The 24,083-nt window shown below is 41.1% G+C and overlaps 1 protein-coding gene across 3 annotated transcripts in view; it reads left to right on the top strand.

Moving 5' to 3' along the window:
• ARHGAP18 (Rho GTPase activating protein 18) overlaps positions 1-24,083 on the top strand; it is a 132,960-nt gene that overhangs the window by 43,281 nt on the left and 65,596 nt on the right. The window lies entirely within an intron of this gene.

Below are 24,083 nucleotides of genomic sequence, written 5' to 3'. Positions count from 1 at the left end.
CAGGGTGTGTTGGAAGCACATTGGAGAAGCGAGATGGGCACTATTTTGAGCCTCTTTTCTCGTATTTTGTTTTTTACTTCTTTTTGATAGATGTACATGCCCTTCCTTTTTCTTGATGAAAAAGATACCTCCAATGTTTCCTCCTCTGACTTTTCCATTGTTGCATTGTCTGACCATGCTCCTCTCCCTTCTTGTTTCCAACTCTTCCACACATGCACTTTTCTGACTGCCTGTTAACCTTCCTCCTCTTGGCTGAAAGCCCAGGTAGCATTATCAGCTCCCTGCTTTGCCAGGAGCCTGCTGGGAACCACTAAGGTTCTTGTCAGTTTCTCTTTGCCCTTCACATATGTATTGCCTTCTGGCTTGGCAGTTTCTGACTAGGGGATAATAGCCCTTAGCATAGACACTTTGGATCTCAGTAAATGTTTCCTGAAGGAGTTCATTACTCATTGGGAGAAGATAACTCTTCATGGGAGAACTTCCTCTTTAGGTATCTAATATATATATTATATGCCTGATAAATCTCTCAGTCACGTCTGACTCTTTGTGACCCCATGGACTGTAGCCCACGAGGGTTATCTGTCCATGGGATTCTTTGGGCAAGAATACCAGACTGGGTTGCCATTTCCTTCTCCAGATTTTATATATATATATTTCTTTTTCTGTAGATTTGGTAGATTCCTGACTCAAAATTGTAGGTTTATAATTAGTTTAAATTTACAAGTACTCTGTATAGTACTCTGTATGTCTTATTAAAGACATATTAAGACTTTTGTCTTAATATTAATTAAGACATATTAATGGCCTGTGTAGGAGTTGTAGTTCAAGTCTGTCTATCCCTGAGCAGTATTAAGAGATATCGCAGTTCTAAAAATGTCACCATGGTTTTCGACAACATTGAGCAATTGTGCCCTTAAGATGGGGATGTTATTCAAAGGTGGGGGGTGGGAACCTACTTTTTTTTTTTTTGGTAAATTTGGGGCAGTGTGGGATTCCCCAATTTTTGAAGTAGGATAGTGTTTCTTTTTTAATCTGAAAATGAGTAAAAATGATTATATAAAATAATTTGTACATGTTTCAATATTTTGTGAAATTTGTTGACACTGGTAACTGTCCCCATTTTATATGAGAGTCTGTATTTGTTTTTCTTAAGAAAGGCATATTTGTAGATGAATTAGATATTTGACCCCCAATATAAAAACTATGCATCATCCCAGCTTTAAAGGAAGAGGTATTAAGCATTGGCATAGAACAGGAAACAGGCTTCTAACAGGAGAGAAAAGGATGGTGCTCCCTGTCAAGAAGGAATTATAACCTCATTTGTGGGTTGAGATATACACACATAAAATGATTAGTGAACCAAGCAGGGTTATTTATAACCATATATACACTTGTTTTTAATCTGTAGCCTGTGTATGCTCCAAAGGATTTGTGTCTGTTTGTATATGAGTATGTATAGTTAGGGTGTGTAAATCAATTTGTAATGAGGTGCCTTGTAAGAGAATTAGCGGGAAAAGGGAGGAAGCAGGCTTTGGAGTTGGGGAGAAGATTTCCCAGGGCAGGGAGCCTCCAGGAGGGAAGAAGCATGAACAAACTGGTAGATGCTCCAAAGGATATTTGTACAGGCAACCCTCGAACAACATGGGTTTGAATTGGGTCCAGCCATGAAATTAAAAGACGCTTACTCCTTGGAAGGAAAGTTATGATCAACCTAGATAGCATATTCAAAAGCAGAGACATTACTTTGCCAACAAAGGTCCGTCTAGTCAAGGCTATGGTTTTTCCAGTAGTCATGTAAGGATGTGAGAGTTGGAATGTGAAGAAAGCTGAGCGCCGAAGAATTGATGCTTTTGAACTGTGGTGTTGGAGAAGACTCTTGAGAGTCCCTTGGACTGCAAGGAGATCCAACCAGTCCATTCTGAAGGAGATCAGCCCTGGCATTTCTTTGGAAGGAATAATGCTAAAGCTGAAACTCCAGTACTTTGGCCACCTCATGCGAAGAGTTGACTCATTGGAAAAGACTCTGATGCTGGGAGGGATTGGGGGCAGGAGGAGAAGGGGACGACAGAGGATGAGATGGCTGGATGGCATCACTGACTCGATGGACGTGAGTCTGAGTGAACTCTGGGAGTTGGTGATGGACAGGGAGGCCTGGCGTGCTGTGATTCATGGGGTCGCAAAGAGTCGGACACAACTGAGTGACTGAACTGAACTGAACTGATATATTTAATTCAATGGTAAATACTGCCCGGTCTGCAGTTGGTTGAATCTGAGGAAACAGATCCGTGGATACGGAGGAACCACAGATGTGGAGGGCTGACTATAAGTTAGATGCTGACCTTTTGTTGCACAGGGGTCGGAGGCTTGGCACCCCTAACCCCGCTGTAGTAATAGTGGGGCTGTAGTAAAACACCTGTCACTCTCGGCTGCTGGCATCTGAGCTCCTGTCTGGTTTGGGAAACTCTTTACTGCCTGAGCTTTGCTGGGGGACACAGCCCTCCTCCACTGAACAGTAGGGCAGTGCCTAGTGCTGCAGGGCTCTGTGCTGTGAGCTGTGTGGTCCGCTCCTGTGCAGTGTCCCTGGGCCACTCCGCAGCACGACTGGGGGCATTACACTCGGCTGTCAGACACTTCGGGAGCCACCCACTGGGTGACGTTTAATAACATTCTCTCCTGTGTAGTCAGAGCTGATGTATAATTTGCTATTGGAAGCCCTGATAGAAATACACACATATCATCAGGCTCCTTTCTTTGTGCCAAGAGAATTTCAGGTGTTTTATGGACATTGGGGTCTCACACAACTCAGGATGGAGATTATGTTGGTCCCCAATTATAGCTGAAAAACTTGAGATTCAGAGAGGCTAAGTAACTTGACTAAGATCACACGGGCAATAAGCAGAGAGCTGGAGTGTGATCCAGGCTTTCCTACACAGAGACTGTGGTCTTAACTTCTGTGCTCTGGCTCCCACCCTCTGAGGAATGCAGATCATTACCATTAACTTCCTGTACAGATGGTTGGATGGCATCACCGACTCAATGGACTTCAGTTCAGTTCAGTCTCTCAGTCGTGTCCGACTCTTTGTGACCCTATGAATCGCAGCACACCAGGCTTCACTGTCCATTACCAACTCCTGATGAGTTGGAGCAAACTTCGGGAGTTAGTGAAGGACGGGGAGGCCTGGTGTGCTGCAGTCCATGGGGTCACAATGAGTCGGACACTACTTAGCGACTGAACAAAAACAACAATATATTTTGGAGTACTTTGTTATGAAAAGATTTTCCTCAAAGCACAGTTGAGGAAGGGTTTGCCTGTCTTACCTGAGTATCAAAAATAGGATTTGACAGATATGGGTTGTCATTGGTTAGAATGCTGGATAGAGGTAAGGTTTTTCTCACCCCTGGTCTGCTTTGCTTTGAGATACTTGGGACTGATATCAAGGCAGACAGGAGATCCTGAAGACCATACACAAGTTTTTTAGGAGGGACATGGTGAGGGAGAGGGTAGGGAGGAAAGCAGCTTATCACAAAGATTCTGTCAGGAGTCCTGCTTGTCACATCATTTAATTTTTACGACACCTGGGTATTCTGCCTGGAGCAACCTATACCCAGGGGGCTACATGGCTAAACCATCCCTATTCCCCACTTCTTTGGGGAGTCTTGTCAGATCTTCTCCTCCCATCTCTAATCATTTGACCTCTCCTCCCTCATCCTCCTAACCCACTTAATTTATTTCCATAGCCCTTCGTATCACCTGATGGATTACACAAATTTTTATTTTCTCTCTCCTCAACATTAGAATGTAGGCTTCATGAGAACAGGGTCTTTGTTTTGCTAACTCGTGGATGTTCAGGATTTAGAAGGTACCTGAGAGTGTAAGTACATAGAAAGTACTCACACTGAGGCTCTCAGAGTTTTATGTAACTGGCCTAAAATTTCATGGAAATTGATGGAACCACATTTAAATTCTAGTCTATGTGACTTCTAAAATCCCTCCTTTGCTAAAGACCTTTGCTAATCTGGGAAAATTCCTGTATTTGTACATGATTGAGGAAAGAGACAGCACACAGGTTTTTTTAGTTAGCAAAAAAATCTTAAGTAGCCAGCCAGCTTCCCTGTTTTACAAATGAGGAAATGACTGTGATCCATTGAGAATAGGTGAAACGATCAAAGTAATTCCTATTTACTGATGGAGAAAGGACCAGAATCAGGATACCCAGTCTCCCAGTTCAGTCCTAGCCCTCTGTACCCTTCTGCAATCACTTTTTTCTTTATAAAGTGAGCCCGATTTTGATGCAGCATTCAGGTATCGGTCATAGGTGACGGGTGTGAAATCGTGGGTCCTGTTATTTTAATGCCATAATATTAATGCAGTAAAGCAGAGACTGCAAACCACATGCCCACAGGGACCAGCAGATAGCATAACAGTCAAGCTGCCGGTGGGAACTCTGGCAAACTGCCTGCCCAGAGAAACATGTTACAAGAGAAAAAGGTGGTAAACCAATCAAACTGTTTGAAATACCCTGCTGGCCAAACGAAACATTTCTGTCAGCCAGATCTTGCCTGCAGGCTTCCAGTTTGTGACTGCTAAAGTTTTAGTGTTAATAGCTCTTTTCTTTCCAAAGGAGTAAGTTTCAGTAAGTGGGGCTGTGTAGGAGAATATGCAAAGTGGTGTCACTGTGGTTTCTTGTTCTTTAGCCCAAGGATCAGTGGGTTGGGCTGTCAAAGTTCACAGAGGGAAAATAATTATCAATAAAAGGAGTATTTATTGCCCATCTTTATTACCCTGCTGATAAAGTTGAAGAGTAATGTGTTTTCTCTGTCATAATACCATCTGTCCTTATGCAAAGTACTTGGTTATGCTGTTTACTGACTGAGAATCAGGAAATCTTCTTGACGATTTGGCAGGACTGTGTACCTGTATTTACTGTACCTCTATGTCACTGGGCAAATCACCTGGTTTTCTACTCTGCTGTATTCATGTTTGAATAAACAAGGGCTGGATTTTATAAGGCCTAGGGAAACAAAGAATTCTGAGGATTTCATGCAGGACTTAAACCCAGCTCTTTATCTTTGGCTCTAAAACAAACCAACAATGACGACAAAAAAACCAGTGTTGTCAGAGAGAAGAGAGGCAGAGAAGACTTGGATGGTTTGTGTTTATCACTTATGTCTTTAAGCATGTTGATAATAGCTGGGGATTTGCTGCGGTCCCTCTCACGTGCCAGCTGGGAAGCTGAGGCAGGTTGAGAATGATTTGCTTAATGATCTGTAGGGTCATTTCTGCTCCAGACTCCATTGTAACTTGAAGGACTATTTCTAAGGACAGGTTGCAAAGGCTTCTGCCATGTAGAGCATGGATTCTGGAGCCACATGGAATAGATTGCATGCTGGCTTTCCTTCTCATTTTGATTTATTTCTTCAATCCTCAGTTTCCTCATCCTTAAAATGGGGATGATAATAATGGCGACTATCTCATAGTCTTGCTGTTGGGATCATTTTTCTGGCAAATTATTAAATACTCCTATTTTTTTTTTCTCCTTTTATTTTTGTCGTGTAGCAACCATGTGGCATAGATAATGAAAATAAAATTTTATTAACAGTTACATTTGAAACACAGCATGTGAATTTCCCCCCTTTCCCAGCAGATTTAGGGCTTTTAAATTTCTTGGTAGGAACTGAGATGTGTTGGAATTAAAAACTGGCAAGGTTATTTGAACCTTGATGTGAGGGACAGTGTGGGTGTGAACTCTCAGTGTTTGATTCGTACCAACTGATTACAGCACAGAAGTAAGGACGGATGACTCTTGTGAGATGGGTGTGAGCTGTAGGACCCGATGTTAACAGAAGAGCTAACTTTTGGACATGTGGCTGGGTAGACGTGCCTGGAACCCCTTACACAGTGAAATGGAAAGCCCACTTGCACATGTGGATTTGGTATCCATCTCAAAGATCATCTGATGCCACTTTGCAGTGAAGGGAAGAGTGTATTACAGAAGATGATATTTCGGTAGCTTTCATGGGCTACTGTGAAGGGCCTCTGCACTGGGAGAACAAAGATGTCTCTCCAGATCCATACTGGAGTCTAATTAAAGCAGGAGGATGACAATAGACAAATTGCCTCCACTTGAAAAGGAGAGTGCGGGTTCACACTGAGTTTTTGTTCCAGGAGCCAAGAAGCAGGCCCTTCATACTGGGCTGCACTGGCTACTGAAGGAGCATCCAGTCCTTACCTTCTGCACTTTCATCTTCTGCCATATTTGTATTCAGATGCACAGTCTCCCACATAAAAGCCCAGCTTGTATTCCCAGCTTTGCTTCTGTGACCTGCAGTAAAACCAAATTTAAAAAGTATATATGGTAAGGCTTTTACATGGAATGGTAATTATGCACACTGATTTTTAATGGCTTGGCATCTAGCAAGACGCCTTCAGAGGGCCTTCTGCCTCAGGGAGCAGCAGTCTGCACGGGGCTCTCTCCTGGTTGCAGGCCTGGGTGTGCTGATCCTGTCTGTGGCAACAGCGGGCAGGGCAGTGACGTCAGCGTTGCCTGGGAAACAGAGTACACAGAAGATTCACTTGGTGGACTTGAAACCAGCTCTAAACAGCTGTTTGATTCCGAACGAAACTTCAGCAGAGTTGTTTGCTGCATGAGCTGATGGGATGAGGTGGCGGGGATGGGCCGAGAGCGGGCAACAGAACATTCTTCATACTGTTGTCAGGGAGTCTTTGGAGGCAACAAATGAACCTCACCTCCCCACATAGCCAGTCGCAGCTGGAAGTCTTGGAAGAGAGTATCTTGTTCTCAAGCCCCCACATTACGTAGCCGCGTGGTGCATAGAGGGCAGATGCCAGCCTGAGGTGAAGCCAACCTAGCATCCAGGCCTTCTGATTCTGCCCCAGGCTCTCGGTCCTTCTCCAGCAAGCAATGGCCCCAAAGGTTCCAGTGAATTCTCCCTCCACTCACATCACATTTGTTTTTCAACCAATTTGTTGCTCAACAAACATCTCTGAATATTAAGGAACATTAATGTGTGTGTATCTTAATCATAAATAGAAGTTCTTTATAGCTTTAATGCAGGTTCACCTTTGTGGTTCTTTCACTGTTTTAAAGGTTTTGTTTCCTTTTTCTCTTCTTCCTCTTCTTCTTGTTCAGTTTTTATTTAATGTACTTAGCAAGAGAGAACCACTGTGTACCTACCTTCATGCTGATTCTTTAATTAGAAACATACAGTGCCCCCCTCACCACATGGGCTTGTCTATCCTGTTTAAAGTTCTTTGTTTTCAGGGAATAAGCTCTCTTGCACTCCTGTAGTTTTAACTCTCATCTATATGCTGATGACTTCTAAAATTATCCTGCCTTCAGTCAGTGCCTCTTTTAGGAGCTCCTAATCTAGATTTTCAAATCCTTGCAGCAATTCTTCTCTAATTTGAATGTCTGTAAAAGTCACCTGGGAATCTTGGTAAAATGCACACTGAGGTTCACAGTGGGGTACGGTTTGAGATTGTGCTTTTCCGACAAACTTGATGCTAGTGCTGCTAGTCCTGGAAACACACTTCATACCCCAAGGGTCATTAATTTAAGGCACAGAGGTAAAGACAAATGGATCTTGGATAAGATGGGTATGAGCTGTAGGTATATGATGTCACCCAAGGGTCTCTAACTCAAATGTAGCAGGTCCAAAGTGAACCCATCACCTTCTCTGTCCAACCTGTTCCGTGTTCTACATTCTCACTCCCAGTTAACGACGTTATCTGTTTGCCTGGCCAAGAACACACTGGAATCATTTTGCTTTCTTCTGTGTCCACCATCCTGTTCATCTAACTGGTCACCAAGGTCATCTGAGTCTACCTGAGAGAAGCTTCCTGAATTTGGCCTTTCACTTTTGTTTCTAGCAGTGCCCTCTGGGTTCAGATCCTTATCTCTCAGAAATCCCCTTATTCCAGAGCATCACAGCTCCAGGCTGTCTCAATATTTTTCTTAAAAGTATGTTTCTTAAGCATTAATTTGGACTGACATTTGCTTGTTTAAAGACCTTCCTCTGTCACATTCCAGGTGTCTCAGTATGATAGTCAAGGTTCAGTACAGTTTGCCTGTGGCCCTTTCTCCCCGCCAATGCCTAACACCATCCCCTCGCCTCCCAACTGGTTTCACTTCCCTGGAAGCCAGTATAGTCTGTCTATATCAATCCAGTCACAGTTCCCCAAGCTCACAGTGTGTCTTTGCTTTTATGGTGGCCACTGCCTTGAATGCCTTTCTCATCACGCTCTACCTAGCAGAATATTGCTCAGGCTGCACACTCCAGCTCATATCGCTCTTCTCTGAACTCCTTGACCAAGTCTCTTCCTTAAAGCTTGTGACTTCTGATCTCTGCTCCCATGGCAGTCACCACTTGCACTATTGTTTTGGAGTTCATTGCATGGGTCTTTGTTGCCTACCAAATTCTAGGCTTGCCTTGTCTGAAATACACCTACATCCCATCATTTAGCATAGTGTGGAATAAAGTAGGTTTTCCCTAAGTGTTTGCTGAGTCATTGAAAAAGCAAATATTCTGTAGTCAGACAGACATGAAATTTTGCATGTTAGGAACAGAAGAAAATTATTTCACTTGTATATATTCAGGTGTATGAGGAAAACCTGCCCACCGCCTCATCCTTTCTGCAGCTGCGCTGTCCATACAATAGCCACCAGCTATCTGTGGTGACTGAGCACATGAAATGTGGTTGGTCCAAACTGTGCTGGGATACAGGCATAAGTTACAGCATTTTGAAGATTCAAAATGAGAAAATAAAAGCAAAAGATTTCATTACAATGTTTATGTTAATTACACATTGCAGTAATACTTTGGGTATATTGGGCTAAAGTACACCATCAAAATTAATTTTATCTATTTGTTTTTTTGTTTTTTAATGTGACCACTAAAATTTTTTAAATTACTACTGTGGCTTGCCTTTTATTTCAATTAGACAGCACTACTATAAAATAACAACTTATTGTCACATTCAGAACAACTCAGGTTTCCTGCCACTCCCTCCCTCTAATTGTGCTTTTTAATATTCTGTCAGGTATTTAATGTTTAGGGTTAAGTTTTCAATTATGAGTTGTTGATTTAAAAAAATTAAATCATTTATATGAAAATACTACCACTGAATTCAGTTTTCCCATTTGTAGTGTCTTTTGAGATGTGTCTTTTCACATTTTTTTTGAATTGAATTGAAAAGTGTCTTTTCAATTCTTAATGAACTACCAAACTAAATCTCAGTAACTTTACTATACGTCAGCTATCAAGAAAAACTCAGAATGTTTATTTCTTTATTTACCATGATATATGGAGTAGTAAGAAATAGAAAATTAGAAAGTTTACTATAAAATTTGTGCTGTAAATTTTAAATTTTAAATTAAAATCCACATCTTTAACCTATTTTGCTGGTTTAAAATCACATACATTCCTTACCATCATAAAAATCTTCTGCTTCATTATTCAGTGTTTAAACCTTAAGGATTCTATAAAAGATTTTTTTCTATTTACCTTGAGATGTCTAAAGCACTTGTTTTTCTAATTTTCTATAGCCATAGGATCCTTTTCCAGTACATTCTTAAATAGATTGCCAGGGAACTTATTTATCAAAGTTTCTGTAGTTGAGGGGGAGGAATAAGTGGGGAACACAGGTTCATTTCCATCACCTTATTTTCTCCTTCCTTAAAAATGCAACTCTGGGAGTTCCCTGGTGACCTAGTGGTTAGGATTTGGTGCTTTCACTTAGGTTCAATCCCTGGTCAGGGAATTGAGATCTCACAAATTGCTCAGTGTGGGTAGATGGGTTGTGGGGTGGGGGGAGCAACTGTAAGGCAAAGTGACTGGTTCAGACTTTATACATGAAAACATCAATGTGAACAGATTAGACTTATATAATTTTTAGATTTAGAAAAGACTTGAGGTATTCTTTATTTTTTTTTTTTTTAAATTTATTTCTTGTTAATTGAAGGATAGAATTGAGGTATTCTTGTTGTAGGGTGAATTTTGTGTCATGCTTGCTTATACAGTGAACGGTAAGGGCTGGAGAAAGGCTGATTTCTTCTGACTTCCAGTAGAATCTTTTTTCCCCATACACTTTCCTGTACTAATAGCCTTAAAAGTATTCTTTCCTGGGACATTAGTATAGACGAACAATGATGACAGTACTTGAGATGGGAGGATGGGGTAGTAAGCTGTTGGAGATAAAGTGAGGACATTTATACCATGACTTATAGAGTACTAGCCCAAAGTGAGGATGGGGTGACTGCTTAGGAGGTAGTCAGTAAAATGTCAGTCTCTCTTCCCTCTGTACTCACTCCATAGCTTCTTGCAATTCACTGATTAGGGTTGAAAATGGCACAATGAATTATGCAAAAGCTATTTCTGCAGCAGGAGCTGTCTTGCAGCCTAATGCACAGATGGAAAGATCCTCTTTTAATCATTGTTCCCACAACACTTGGAAGCTTTTTGAGGAATAAGCACTCAGAAGTGGAAGTGAATGGCCTTCAACAGTAAATGAGTTCCTTCTGCAGAGAGGAACTGAAATGTATTTATATGCAGATGGTTGCCCTGTGTTTGAATGCTCATCCATGTCATCTAAGATTCAAGCCAAACATCTCTTGAAATGCTTGGATTTGAGATGGTTCTACTGGAGGAATTACTTCTGCCCGGCTGGCCCAACATTATTATTTTTCTTCAGAAATGGCGACAAGTATTTAAATGCCAATTCATGAAGATATGCAAATTACATCTTTTTCTGATCTTTAGTTACTACTGAAGAGACTGAATTAGTTAGCATCTCCTTACTTTTATTAGCATAATATTAATGCAAATCATTAGCAAGGGCTTTTTAAGAAGGAAAGCAGAACCATCCATGGAAAGCAATTCAAAGCAGTGTTTATGTCCTCAGTTAGGAAGGAGAAACATTTATGACTACATTTCTTACTTTGGTATCTGTGCCAAGGACCACCCAACTGGGCCTTTTTTGGTACTTGGTTCTAAAATCAGCAACACCTTGGAGGTTTCACTTGCAGATCAAGAATCAGTCGGGAAAAGGCCCAAAGGTTATATGCAGGTACAAAGGTTATATGCTGGTATCTGTATCATGATTCAGATACCACTAAGAATGTGATATCTAAGAGATTGCTTTTTAAAATATGGGAGGAAAAGGTAAATGAACGTTATGCATTGAACAATTCAAGGTATAGTAAAAGACGGTCTTAAAACTATTCCCAGCAAAGGAGTTAATATAAAGAGGACACTGATTAATTCTTTATTTGCTTGGAGGAAATGGGCTTAAATTGGAGGGAAGTAAAGTTGAATCAAATAACAGGAAGACACTGTTGGCTCTGGGGAGAGCTTTATAAAATTAGAATGAGGTAGAGCAAGAGCCTGGAATCTCCCTTCTTATTGCCTCTTGTTGGGATACAAGCATTTTGTATACTCCCCTGCATCTGTGTCTGCCTCTAACTGGACTGAGCTCTGCAGCACCTGCTGTCTGCACTGCTCATTTGCATGGAGTCAGTGTTCCCTGGACTATTATTTTCCTATGTGTTTTATCTATTCTAATATCATGTAAACTCTTAGGGATCAGAGGTGAGGTCCTGTACTACTTTGGACTTCAACTTGTATATATGCATGCCAAATTGCTTCAGTCGTGTCCAACTCTTTGTGACCCTATGGACTATAGCCCCCCAGGCTCCTCTGTGGAGGAGGGGTTCTTGTGGGGTTCTCTGTGCAAGAATACTGGAATGGGTTGCCATATCCTTCTCCAGGGGATCTTCCTGACCCAGGGATTGAGCCCATGTCTCTTATGTCTCCTACATTGGTAGGTGGGTTCTTTACCACTAGCACCACCTGGGAAACCCTCAACTTGTATAGTACCTTGCAGCTAATGAGGAGCCAGTGTTTGTTGAATGAATGTGTGAATAATCACAAGTTGGTTATTTGTTGGTATCAAGTGAGAACTCAAGTGCTATAGCATCATTCCACCAAAACATTGAAGTGTTAACCTAATTCCAATTCCACTGTTCTTTCCAGTGTCCACTTCATTACTGAATGGAAAATATAGTTAATTATGTAGATTAAGTAGGCTTCTCTGGTGGCACAGTGTTAAAGAACCCGCCTGCCAATATAGGAGACATTAGAGACTCGGGTTCGATCCCTGGGTGGGGAAGATTCCCTGAAGGAGGAAATGGCAACCCACTCTAGTATTCTTGCCTGGAAAATTCCATGGATAGAGGAGCATGGCAGGCTACAATTCACGAGGTTGCACGGAGTTGGACCCAGCTAAAGTAACTTAGCAGGCACGCAATAGCATAATGAAGACCAAAGATTGAATATAGGCATTCTTCAGTGAAATTTTCTATTCACGAATCTATTGGATTAAGAAATTTACACTCCTGTATTAGATTGGTTGGCATATGCTTAGAGTTTCACAAGTATTTCTAGTAAGAGCTGTGTATTTAGTTTATAGAAGCATCTTCAGCAAATAACTAAAGTCCTTTATGAGGTGAGGACACTTAATAGTTGGCCCTCAAACATCTAAGTTGAAAAAGAACTAGAAAAATTCTGAGTCTTGGATGTTTACTGTGCAGTGTCTGATGGCCTAGATCTTTCTAACTTACTCTGACAAGATAGTAAAGGAAGTTTATCTTTGATCCCTGGCTACCATGACCTTGGTGCCCTGCATAAATACCACCTTCTGCCTTAGGGGCACGACATCCTTTTATCTTTTCCTTGTAGAACTTATTCAGATTCTGTTCTGTCTCAAGAGGCTCATTCTCTAGTCAGTCACCCTCTTGCTAATCTCTTCAGCAGTGTTGGCTTCCTGAAATGACAGTTCTTTCTTCCACCTCTCTTTCCTGGCAAGAAAGGGCATGGGTGGCACATCTGGCTAGGACGTGAATTCCTGGGAGCCTTGGCCTGTGCAGAATGTGGGATTCATTCGAGAGGGCAACTCAGCAGATGACCTTTGGGAAAGAGATATCACTCAGTCTGGATTATTTCTTTGTAGGGACTGGGCAGAAAGGAAAATCCATGTATGGAGTAGTGGGGTCAGCAGTAGAGAGCAAGAGGAATGGCAGTGGGAGACTGGAGTCCTTGAGCTGGCCCTTGATTTATCATCAGCTTTTTATAGAATAGAACTTCCCTGGTGGCTCAGATGGTAAAGCGTCTGTCTACAATGGGGGAGATCTGGGTTCAATCCCTGGGTTGGGAAGATCCCCTGGAGAAGGAAATGTCAATCCACTCCAGTACTATTGCTTGGAAAACCCCATGGATAGAGGAGCCTGGTAGGCTACAGTCCATGGGGTCACAAAGAGTCGGACATGACTGAGCGACTTCACTTTCACTTTTTATAGAATGCCAGCAGCCTTGGCCATAGCTAGGGAGGGAACTCTTATGAATTTCTTAGCTTGTTTCAAAGTCCCACAAGAAATGGCATTTTGGAACCAGATGCCATATTACTTTTGATGAAGTGGGAATATTGCTGCCCCATGTAAGTAACAGGTTGATAGTAGGCTTGCATAAGCATGATGATGAGCTGGAGACTCTCAGACTTCCTAAGAGGACCAGGAGAGGAATTCAACCAGGACAGGTGCATAAACTTAAATCCAGCTTGGAGGATTTAATCCTCCCAGAATTTGATGTGGCAGAATTTGATTTGATTTAGTCTTCCCAGAATTTGATTTTACCAGAGCTCTGTGTGCCCATAACTGTGCTGGATGATATGGGAATTGCATTAGTTAGGTTTTCGTTTTCTTTTTTTAATTTATTCATTTATTTTTGGCTGTGCTGGGTCTTTGTTGCTGCGTGTGGGTTTTCCCTAGTTGCCGTGAGCAGGGGCTGCTCTCTGGTTGTGGTGCATGGGCCTCTCATGCTGTGGTTTCTTTTGTTGCAGACCCAGGCTCTAGGGCGTGGGCTCAGTGGTTGTGGTACACGGGCTTCATTACCCAGCGCCATGTGGAATCTCCCTGATCAGGGGTTGAATCCGCGTCCTCTGCATTGGTACGTGGATTCTTAACCAGTGGACCACCAGGGAAGTCCTAGTTATGCTTTCTTATTTGTAGTTTTTCTTTCCCTTCTTCAGTTCAGTTCAATTCAGTCACTCAGTCGTGTCCGACTCTTTGCGACCCCATGAATCGCAGCACGCCAGGCCTCCCTGTCCATCACCAACTCCCGGAGTTCACTCAGACTCACGTCCATCGAGTCAGTGATGCCATCCAGCCATCTCATCCTCTGTCGTCCCCTTCTCCTCCTGCCCCCAATCCCTCCCAGCATCAGAGTCTTTTCCAATGAGTCAGCTCTTCACATGAGGTGGCCAAAGTACTGGAGTTTCAGCTTTAGCATCATTCCTTCCAAAGAAATCCCAGGGCTGATCTCCTTCAGAATGGACTGGTTCCCATAATTTTTCCCATAAATCCCTTGCCCATTCCTCAGGGTCAGCTTAGGTCTCTCTGTCTTTTGGACCTTGTTCCTGTCCTCTAAACAGAGCTCAGCGACGTTGACTAAAAACATTTGTTTTTGTGAGATTTTTGGTTTGTTCTGTTTTTTCCTTCAAAAATTAGGTTTAAAGCCCCCACCCCCAGGCAGCATTTTACTATTAGAAATTGCCTTTAGTTTCCATGTTTTATTTTATATTTCATGTCTTTTTGAGGCTACTTGCGTTCATATCTGTCTTATATTGACTCAGCTCAGATTCTGAAGCATACTAAGAAAAAAGTGGTCTCAGACAATCTCATTGAAAAAGGAAAAAAAAAATCCTGTAATATTCAAATAGTCTACTTTGTAACTGACTTCTGAAAACATATAGTGGAAAATGTTACAGATGAATTATTTCTAAGCTTGGCTAAATTATTTTAAGAGCTGGAAATTATTTCTTCACCACCCCCTTCCATCTCCTCGGTACAGCTGACTTTTAGTACCTGGCTTATGAAAATACTTCCTGGCCTTCAGAACTTACCGGTGGAACATTATAGTCTTCGAACGTCATTTGGAGCTATCCATAAAATTACACTTTGCAGGCTAAGTGAAGCAGCTTTCTTTTTCCTACCCAGGTATTTGCCACACAGTTACTGCTGTTTTAAATTGTTCTGCTATTACTACTCACCAGCATTACTTTGAAATGATGTAGAAATATGTGTCTTCTCCCTTTTTATTGTGAAACATAAACACAGACATCCTTCCACTTTGAACATTTTTTTCAGTGTTTGTCTATAGCAGTCCTTCTGCTGACTGATGGAAGCTTGGTTTTATGCCACTGTGGCCCCACTGAGGTAAATGATTTCCCAACCTTATTGTAACAAACAATCCCAAAGGACTGAAAAGAGTTTAATAATAGTGCCCCCATCTTTTCCACAGTATATGCCTGTGCATTTGGCTTTGATTATTATCAAAAGGGTTTTTTTTTTTTTTAGTCAAATCTTGCCTTATGTCCATTGGCATAGGAAAATTGATGTTAATACGTATATAAAGTCTTAAAGAAAGGCGAGAGAGTGGCCCATAGAAGTAAGTGAAACCATCGTCCAACAGTATTCTAAAGTATTAGTGTTCATAGTTTCATGTTACATCAAGAAATATTTTGTTAGCACCTATGTGATGGTGCGGGCTTCCCAGGTGGCTCATGGTAAAGAATCCACCTGCCAGTGAAGGAGATGCAGGTTTGATCCCAGGGTCAGGAAGACCCCCTGGAGAAGGAAATAGCAACCCACTCAGGTATTCTTGGAAAATACCATGGGCAGAAGAGCCTGGCGGGCTACAGTCGATGGGGTCACAAAAGAGTCAAACGTAACTAGGTGAGTAAAACGGCAACACTGTATGATGGTAGGCTTTATGAATCAATAGCAGCTTACTTTATGAATTGGAAAGAGAGATCAGAAAATTGTAATTTGTCAGTCTGTAGTCAGTCAATGCCCAGAATGAGTGTCGTGGCCAATAGTTAAACATCTATCCTGTATCCTAGATCTTGAAGTATATTAAGTTTTATATGTGAGAGAGTTGCACATTGGTAAAAATTTATCCATTTGCATTAATGTATTTTTAAGGCATGTGGTTAACTGTAATGTTGAGATCCTAAGGTAATGGAGGGCATGATAGGGGACTTTTGAATGAGGAGTTCAAGCATATTAGAGAAGATGGGAAGACTTTTGGTCTTTTACCTCTGAAAACATGTTGAGAACTTGATAGACTCCTCAGAAAGAAATAAGCACAGCTTTGAAACCCAAAAGGCAAAAATTTGATTTTTCAAGAGCAATAAAAAATAGGTATAAGCTTGATGACAGTTTTGGGTGCTGATTTGAAGCCTCATAACTTTTGTGAGAAAAGAATCAGGCATTAGACAGTTGTAAGAAAACCAGACTCCGGCTCAGGAAAGAGTAGCCTATGGAGCCTAGGGTCCTGTGTGAGTGGGCTTCAGGCAAATCTAGGAGGACTGTGGCGAACGGTGCTGGGGAGTGGGAGGGGTCCCAGGATGGGCTGTGGAGGTACCCTAAATTATGGATCTGATTTGCAGAAATGGTTATTTGGGCAGAGGTTGAAGTGGAGGTGAGCGCATAGTGGCAGTTAGAGAGGAAGTGAAATTCTGAGGCAGGAAAGGGGAACCGCAGCAGGGCCTGGAGCGTGTTAGGGACGATGCTGAAGCAGAGGTCATGAACCAGAGGTCCTTTCTGAGAGCTGTCTGGGCTGCTGGTTCGGTGAGGAACTGGAAAACGCCACCTTTGCCTAGCATCAGTATCATTGCTAATCTCTCTGACAACGCAGACTTGAGCAGGCTGGTTGAACAGACATCTCTGATAAGGTGCCCAACACATTGCAGGCATTCAACAAATATTTTATTTGTTTTAGCAATTAAGTTGACAGGATGGAACCAGGGAATGTGTGCTTAAAAAACAGTATGCCAGTGCTTGTTTGTGACTTAATATTAGGTACAGTCTGATAGGAAAATAGCTGTTTTGTATGTTCCATATAAAGAAGCCTAATTTCAAATTAAGCACTCAAGAGTTATAGAGGCATAGAACAATCACCTATTAATTACCTTTTAGGGTTTCCTGATGACTAATTTTTTTATTGTCTACTTTTCATGTACCTGTTTTATTCCTTTGTAGTTTTGTGCAATTAAATAAGAAACACCTTAGAAATTAAAAGGAGGATGTTGTTTCATAGGCAACGATAATTCAGTAATTAATAATCAAACAATTCCCAAGCATCTGCTATGGTAAATGGATGGCTAAACCCAGGGACACCCAGATGAAAAAACAACAGCAGCAAAAAAAAAAAACCAGAAAGAACTTTGTAGATACTTGCCCCAAGGAACACACAGTGTAGTGGTAGAAATACAAGTGTGGGTAACACAGTCTGAGTTGTGGTCAGGGCTGGGGGGAGACTGAAGGAGCAAGGAAATCTTTGCTCTTTCTTTATTCCAACCCCCATGGAGAAAGGTGCCAAGATATGACAGCTGGAAAACAGATCCAACTGGAGGGCCACCAAATGCTGAGTGGCTGCTGGTGTTGCACCTCCAGATGTTTCACAACTAACCAGAACAAGGAAAGGCCAGAGTTCTGGATTCAAGCTGTGTCAGGTGCGTCCCAGTGTCCAGTAGAGACACATCCTGGTGATGGAAAATTGAGATTGAGGGGAGTGCATATGCAAACTCAGTCCCGTGTGCTTTGAACCAGTCTTCTAAGATCTTGACATTTCACGTTAAAGTCCCACTTCAGATCTCTCTAACCTCGTCTTGGAAAATGACTTTGATTTTAAGATCCTTGGCTCCCATTTGGCTACTTTTTGAGTCGTGTCTCCAGTTGAGGAAGGAAAAACTGCCTCTTGAGAGAGATTGGGGGAGCTCAGAACAAAGAGGATCTCACATCTACTGAGAAGAAGCCCTCGAAAATAGGAAAGTCCTTTGCCTGGTGGTTGGTGTTATCCTGTGATTTCCCTTTTACATAACCTGTGCCTCTACTTAAAAGGGAAGGGAGTTTTTCCAGCTTACTCTGGTTGCCTGATGATGCTTCCACATGCCTTTCTGTGTTGTACCTTTCCTCCTTCCTTTCTACTAGACCTGGTGGTTGTGGCTGCCGCCTATAGCCTTTATTCTGTTAGTGATATTCACATATGGGTTGGTTCTACCACAGTGTTTTTGTAAAAGTGATAAAGCCAAGTTTTCAAAGCTTTCTCACAGCAACCTTACTAATGTGCTTCTCTTCCCAGCTTGACTTGGGCAGTGTTGGGTAAATGGTGCGTCATCAGTTCATTTGTGCATTGTTTTGCTGTGTGTCAAAGTTGGGTGGACGCTCTGTGATGACTATAGCAGTGTGCTATGCAGATGTTAAGTGATTTTTATTTTTAAAGAAAAAGCTGAAAGAAATAATGAGTAAATTTTATCTCCACCCCTCCACCCCATGGGCTTGCCTGATGGTTAAAAATCTGCCTGCAATGCAAAAGACCTGGATTCAATCCCTGGGTCAGGAAGATCCCCTGGAGAAGGGAATGGCAACCCACTCCAGTATTCTTGCCGGAGAACCCCATGGACAGAGTGGGTCCTACAGTCCATGGTGTCGCAAAGAGTTGGACTCAACTGAGTGATTAACACTAGGATTAACACAACTACTACTGCTTCCCTCCCCCCACTCCCCCAAATGAAAGGGTTAAAATGTGCAAAGGATAAAAGTAAGCTTACTTGGATTGTGAAAATTAGTGTGTTTCTAAAACTGTAGCAGTTGGGTTGGGAAGAAGATGTAAGCAACTTTTCTCCTGCGCTCTGAAGGCTGCCTGGGAGTGGGGAAAGAAAGGCCAGAGAGGGATTGCTTCCTAATCAACTTCTTCCTGCCTTAAGGCATTGTCAGTGTTCTTTCTTCCTGGTGTCAGAGCCACTAATAATTACTGCTTTCAACTAAACAATAGTAGGCATTCAGTTCACAGGGAAAAAGAAATGACATGGGTCATTCATAGGCTGCAGTTCTTCCTAGTCATTCAAATTCAATGTAGTCTGATGGACAAGGCCATTATGGAGTATTAATAGCTTTACTATCTCAGATGGCAGTGATTACTTTAAAATCACTGATAAAATGAAAGAGAAAAATCTACACATCAGAAGCACTTTCCCCGCCCCCGCCCCCCCACCCAGCCTAGAGGTAATGTAGATCCAGAGTGAATGTTTAAAACATTTTAAACATCTTTGAAACCAAGTTTAAAAATATATATATATATTTGAAGTCGTGTCCTAGCATGGCATAAATCACATTTTAGAAAATGCATTGGAAAAGGTTTCTCATGCATTTGATGTTATGATGGTATGATTTGATTGTTAAATGTATTTTTCTCTAGATAAGTATAGTGGTCATTCAAAAACATTAATTATAGGCTGTGTCAACAAGATCACTTTTGGTTTTGCTATGTGCAAAACTCACAAAGACTGGAACGTTGGATGTGAAAAAAAAGTAAATTCTACCCTTTCCAGTCTATTTGGTATAATGACTGCAGAAGAAATGAGGACACCAGTTTTGGTTCCACCATCACTTTGCTGGGATTTTGAAGAAGATTTAGCCCTGGCAACTCATTACCTCATCTAGAAAATGATGGGATAGGTACACTTCAATAAACATGGCTTTATCTAAAATATACTTGGTCGTTATGGTTGATAAGTCGTGATCTCAATAAGAACTTTTTTTTTTGGCACCTTAAAAACAGAACAAAAACAAAACAAAACAAAAATAGCCTTATCCTCATATCTCTCAACCCAGTCCTTTCTTTTCCTGTTGGAAGTGAAAGTAGAATAAGAAGCATACAAGAGAGTATACTTCTTTTAGAAAGGATCTTGTAAGAATATAAAACCAAATCATAGCATCAAAGGACTTCAAGAAAGCAGACTTTGAGCCATAAAAATACTTCTAGAAGGAGCAGGATTGAGAGACAGACTGGATGTGAAGTTTAGCAGTATGACTGTTGATGGGGTGGAGTGCACAAAGTAGAGATTGGATCATGTAGTTAAATATGAGTGCAAAGAAGTGTCCTAGTTCTAAATAAATGCCTTGAGATGATTATAGGAAGAGGTACAGATGGCGAAGGAGCATTAAAGAAAATACCCATATTTCAAATACACTGGCCAAAAGGCGAAGCTTAGAGTTTCTACCCATTGTGCATGATGGATAAAAGTGGATGATGGAAGACACTGGTGAGGCAGGGGTTTTTAAATATGCTTTAATTTTTTGTCATTGTAGTATGAATTAAATATGGATATATCATTGGAATAAGTCCCAGTTTTGATGAAAGGCCGTAAAACTAAACTAAAATAAACAAAGAAGTAGGTCAGGAGTCACTAGGAAAGCATGTCTATTTCTTTCAGTAAGGCTTTCTGGAACATTGCCCACAGAATTGAAAAGTGCTTTCTCAGATCCATTAGGTGTTTTTGCGAAATCCTGGAGCAGCGGTTTTCAAAGTGTGGCCATGGAACCCGAGGCTCTTGAGACCCTTCAAAGGGTCTAGGAGATCAGAACTGTTTTCATAATAACCCAAGCTGTTAACTGGCCTTGTTCATTCTGATGCTCTCCTGAGAATACAGTGGTGTTTCCCAGAAACTACATGACTTAGAGTATCGCAAAAGAGTAGATGCAGAGGGAGATGGGAGAATCCATATGTCTTCTATTAAACTAAACATTAAAACAGTTTCAAAAATGTAAAACAGTGCTACTTATCTATTTTTTTAGAAAAAATATAGGGCTTCTCCCCACCTCTCCCCCAATGTTATTTATGATGTTTTCTTAAATAACATCTTAAATATTATTTCTTATTAAATGAATTAGTATTTAAAGTTTTTTTAAGTTTTAAGATCTAATAGTGTACATATCAATGAATATAATATATCTCAAAAACTCTTTGGAAGCCCTTGAAAATTAGGAAGTGTGTAAAAGAATCCTGAGACCAGAGGTTAAAGAATGACCGTCCTTAGAGGATAAGCAATTTCTCTGAACCTTAGAAGAGGGCAAAGGTGACTTTATTAAACTGTGGGAGAGGCAGTTATCTGTAGTTAGCAGTTACACAAATGTTAGCAATGATACTAACTTGAGTGCCTTCTCCTTGGTTACCTCTAAGGTCGTTCCTCAGTAGGAATTCTTATTTGATGTTGTTTTGTTTAGTTGCTAGGTCATATCCAACGCATTTGTGACCCCGTGGACTGTAGCCTGCCAGGCTCCTCTGTCCATGGGATTTTCCAGGCAAGAAGGCTGGAATGGATTGCCATTTCCTTCTCCAGGGGATCTTTCCCATCCAGGAAGCGAACCCACATTGCCTGCATTGGCAGGCGGATTCTTTACTGCTGAGCCACCAGGGAAGCTCTTATTGGATGACTTCCAACAAAGTCGTCAAAGCTATTGGCATTCTTTCCATTTTATAGATAGCAGCAAGTTAGAATCAGAGGAGTGATTTCCTCCAGGGATCATGAAAGAAAGTTAAGTAAAGCTGGAATCATTTGGTGCTTAGGACTCCCAGTCCTGTATGTTTCCCCGTCAGTTCACTGACTGCAGTGGTACCAGGATGAATCATGAGTGTTCTAGCGGACCACAGCGAAGTGCATGGTAAAGTCTGCCTCCTTCTGGAGGACAACTTCTGTCAAATCAGTTTAAGATTTCTACTACAAAATAAATAACAGGTATCGCTAATACCCTGAATGATGTCAGTACATTTGAAATTCACTCACCGAGTAGGAAAAAAAAAGAAATTACAGAAAAATAGGAGAAAATACACCTAGGGAAAATACAAGGAAACAGATCCCCTATTTTTATCAACACAGCATGAGGACATGCTGCAAGAAGATAACACACCATGAAGGCCCGGGGGACAGAGGGGGCCTGTAAAGTTGAGTATTTGCTGGTATGTTAGTGCCCAGGGAAAAAGAGCCCAAGTGATAATACTGTGATGTAATGCCTTGTCCAGCAGACTAAGAAGCAGCTTCTTTTAGAGGAGTGGCTAGTTCTGTAGTTCTAGATGTAAAAAGGTGAGAAGTGGGGGAGTTGGGGAAGAGTGTTCATGGGCTATTTATAGCACATGGGATTCTGGGTGGGAGTGAGGAAGAATGCAAAGAGAATTAGCATTGGCAGTGAGTCAGGTGGAGGTAATTGGTAGTTGCCTGTGGTGGGGCAAACTATGTGTTTCTCTGATTTGAGCACCATGTGTTGGCTGGGATCTTTGGGAAATACAGAATATCTCTGCTCCATACTTCATTATGTCTAGCAGATGTTGCTTTTATGTGTTTGAGTTCAATTTGCAGAATGAACATGGTGTCATAAAAGCATACTCCTAAAAACAGAAGAGAGGAAACCAGTTAACTGGCCTGTTACCAGGACAGTTTTAAGAAGGGACAGGCTTTTAGCTGTGGCCTGTCTGAACTACAAAAGTGAGAATAATCTAAGAAGAAAACCAGTGACATGACATGTTTATTGATGTAAACTGTAAATAAAGAATGTTCGGTCACATTTTTAGAAAAAAATGTAAAATATTCAGCAGCTAATTAAGGAGGGGACTTACACTGGATGGTTGCCTCCTTCCTATACTCCATCCCCTAATATTTAAAAAAGAAATTGTTTTCTTGCAAAATTTGCCAGTGATCCAAAATAAAATAAAATAAAATCTTCCCTTTCCATGACTCAGTATCTTCAGGTTATTACAACAAACCTTTTCAGCTTTTGAATCTTAATAGAGTCAAAATATTGAGTCGGTTCATCAGCACTAAATGATTAGATTTTTGCTTTATGGATGTTTTAAAAGCAGGCCTTGATATAGAAGGTTTATTTACGTAACAGTGCTATTGCTCAATGCCCTTGCATTTTTCTGCACATGCTATCTTAATGGAAATTTACTGGAAAATTCTTGCCAGAATAAACACATTCTTTCAGGAGCAAAAGGCTTAATGTACTTTTCGTTCAACGGCACCTCTTTCCTGTGAGCAGATAAAACATATTATTTGGCATTAGTCATTATACTTCACACATTCCACAGTTCTCATCGTGGGGCTAAGGTTGTAGAAAATAGTAATATAGTAGACAACCTTAAAATGAGAGGTAAAACAAAAGCAAGGAAGGGTATCCATATATCTGACATGAAATCAAAAGTGAATTTGGCAGATACTCTATAAAATTAGTTTGAGCTAGTCCTGATAAAGCAGGATTAAGGATTATGAACCAAAGATCAGTTGAGCTGGTGATCACAGAAATAAAAAGTATAGTTTACTTTTCATTTCTAAGAGAAAGAGAGCATTTTCATTTGCATTTTAATTTAAGAATCAGAAGTGTAAACCCTAAATGGAGGACACTGATGGTATCATGGCCACTGGGTTAGAGAAGGGACCAGAGTGGGATATAAGGATGTAAACAGGAGCTGGGGCGGGGAGGGAGAAACTGTCTCTGAATTAAGGGCTGGGGAGGCAAACAGTGCACAATGGAGACTAGAGGAAAGAGATTCGCACAAACACGTCTAGACGTCCTCCTGTTGGCCCTCATCTAACACTGACCCCCCATCACCACCCCAGGACTGCTACTGGAGCGAGATGATAGGAATTGTTGCATTAATAAAATGTGTAATCAAGACAGAGAGAACCATTTTTACAGGGATAAAACTGGCCAATTAGCATATTACAGTTATGTCAGTTATATTGCGTTTATTTGCAGCAATAGGTAATTAACTTCTTTGACTTTTTCTGAGAAGTCAGTTGGAATTAAACTACGGGGTAGATTCCACCAGAGTTTAGTGACCTTCTTCCTTATGCCATATTAAATCCTACTATTTTAAATAATTATAGGAGAGGCCAGTTTCAATGTGAAAATGTTCAAAGACAATTAAAGAATTTTGTTTTATTGCATTTCTTTTTATTTTCTCTATGTGCAGTAAGTAAACCAGTCTAGCAAGAGTGTATCACTTCCTAATGTCCTCTTGGGAGATTAAAAAAGCGATTTGAAATTAGAATAACAAAATACTCATTCACCAATTATTATCTCTACTCAAATTATAATTCTAAAAAATTATTGAATATAAAGGGGAAAAACATAGCTAAAAAATTTCCTCCTTGAAGTAATAAGGCTTTTCCT

This window comes from Bos mutus, chromosome 9, assembly GCF_027580195.1.
Source record: "Bos mutus isolate GX-2022 chromosome 9, NWIPB_WYAK_1.1, whole genome shotgun sequence".
NCBI lineage: Eukaryota > Metazoa > Chordata > Mammalia > Artiodactyla > Bovidae > Bos > Bos mutus.
Note: the sequence above shows the minus strand (reverse complement) of the source record. Positions and strands in the feature narration are given on the sequence as shown.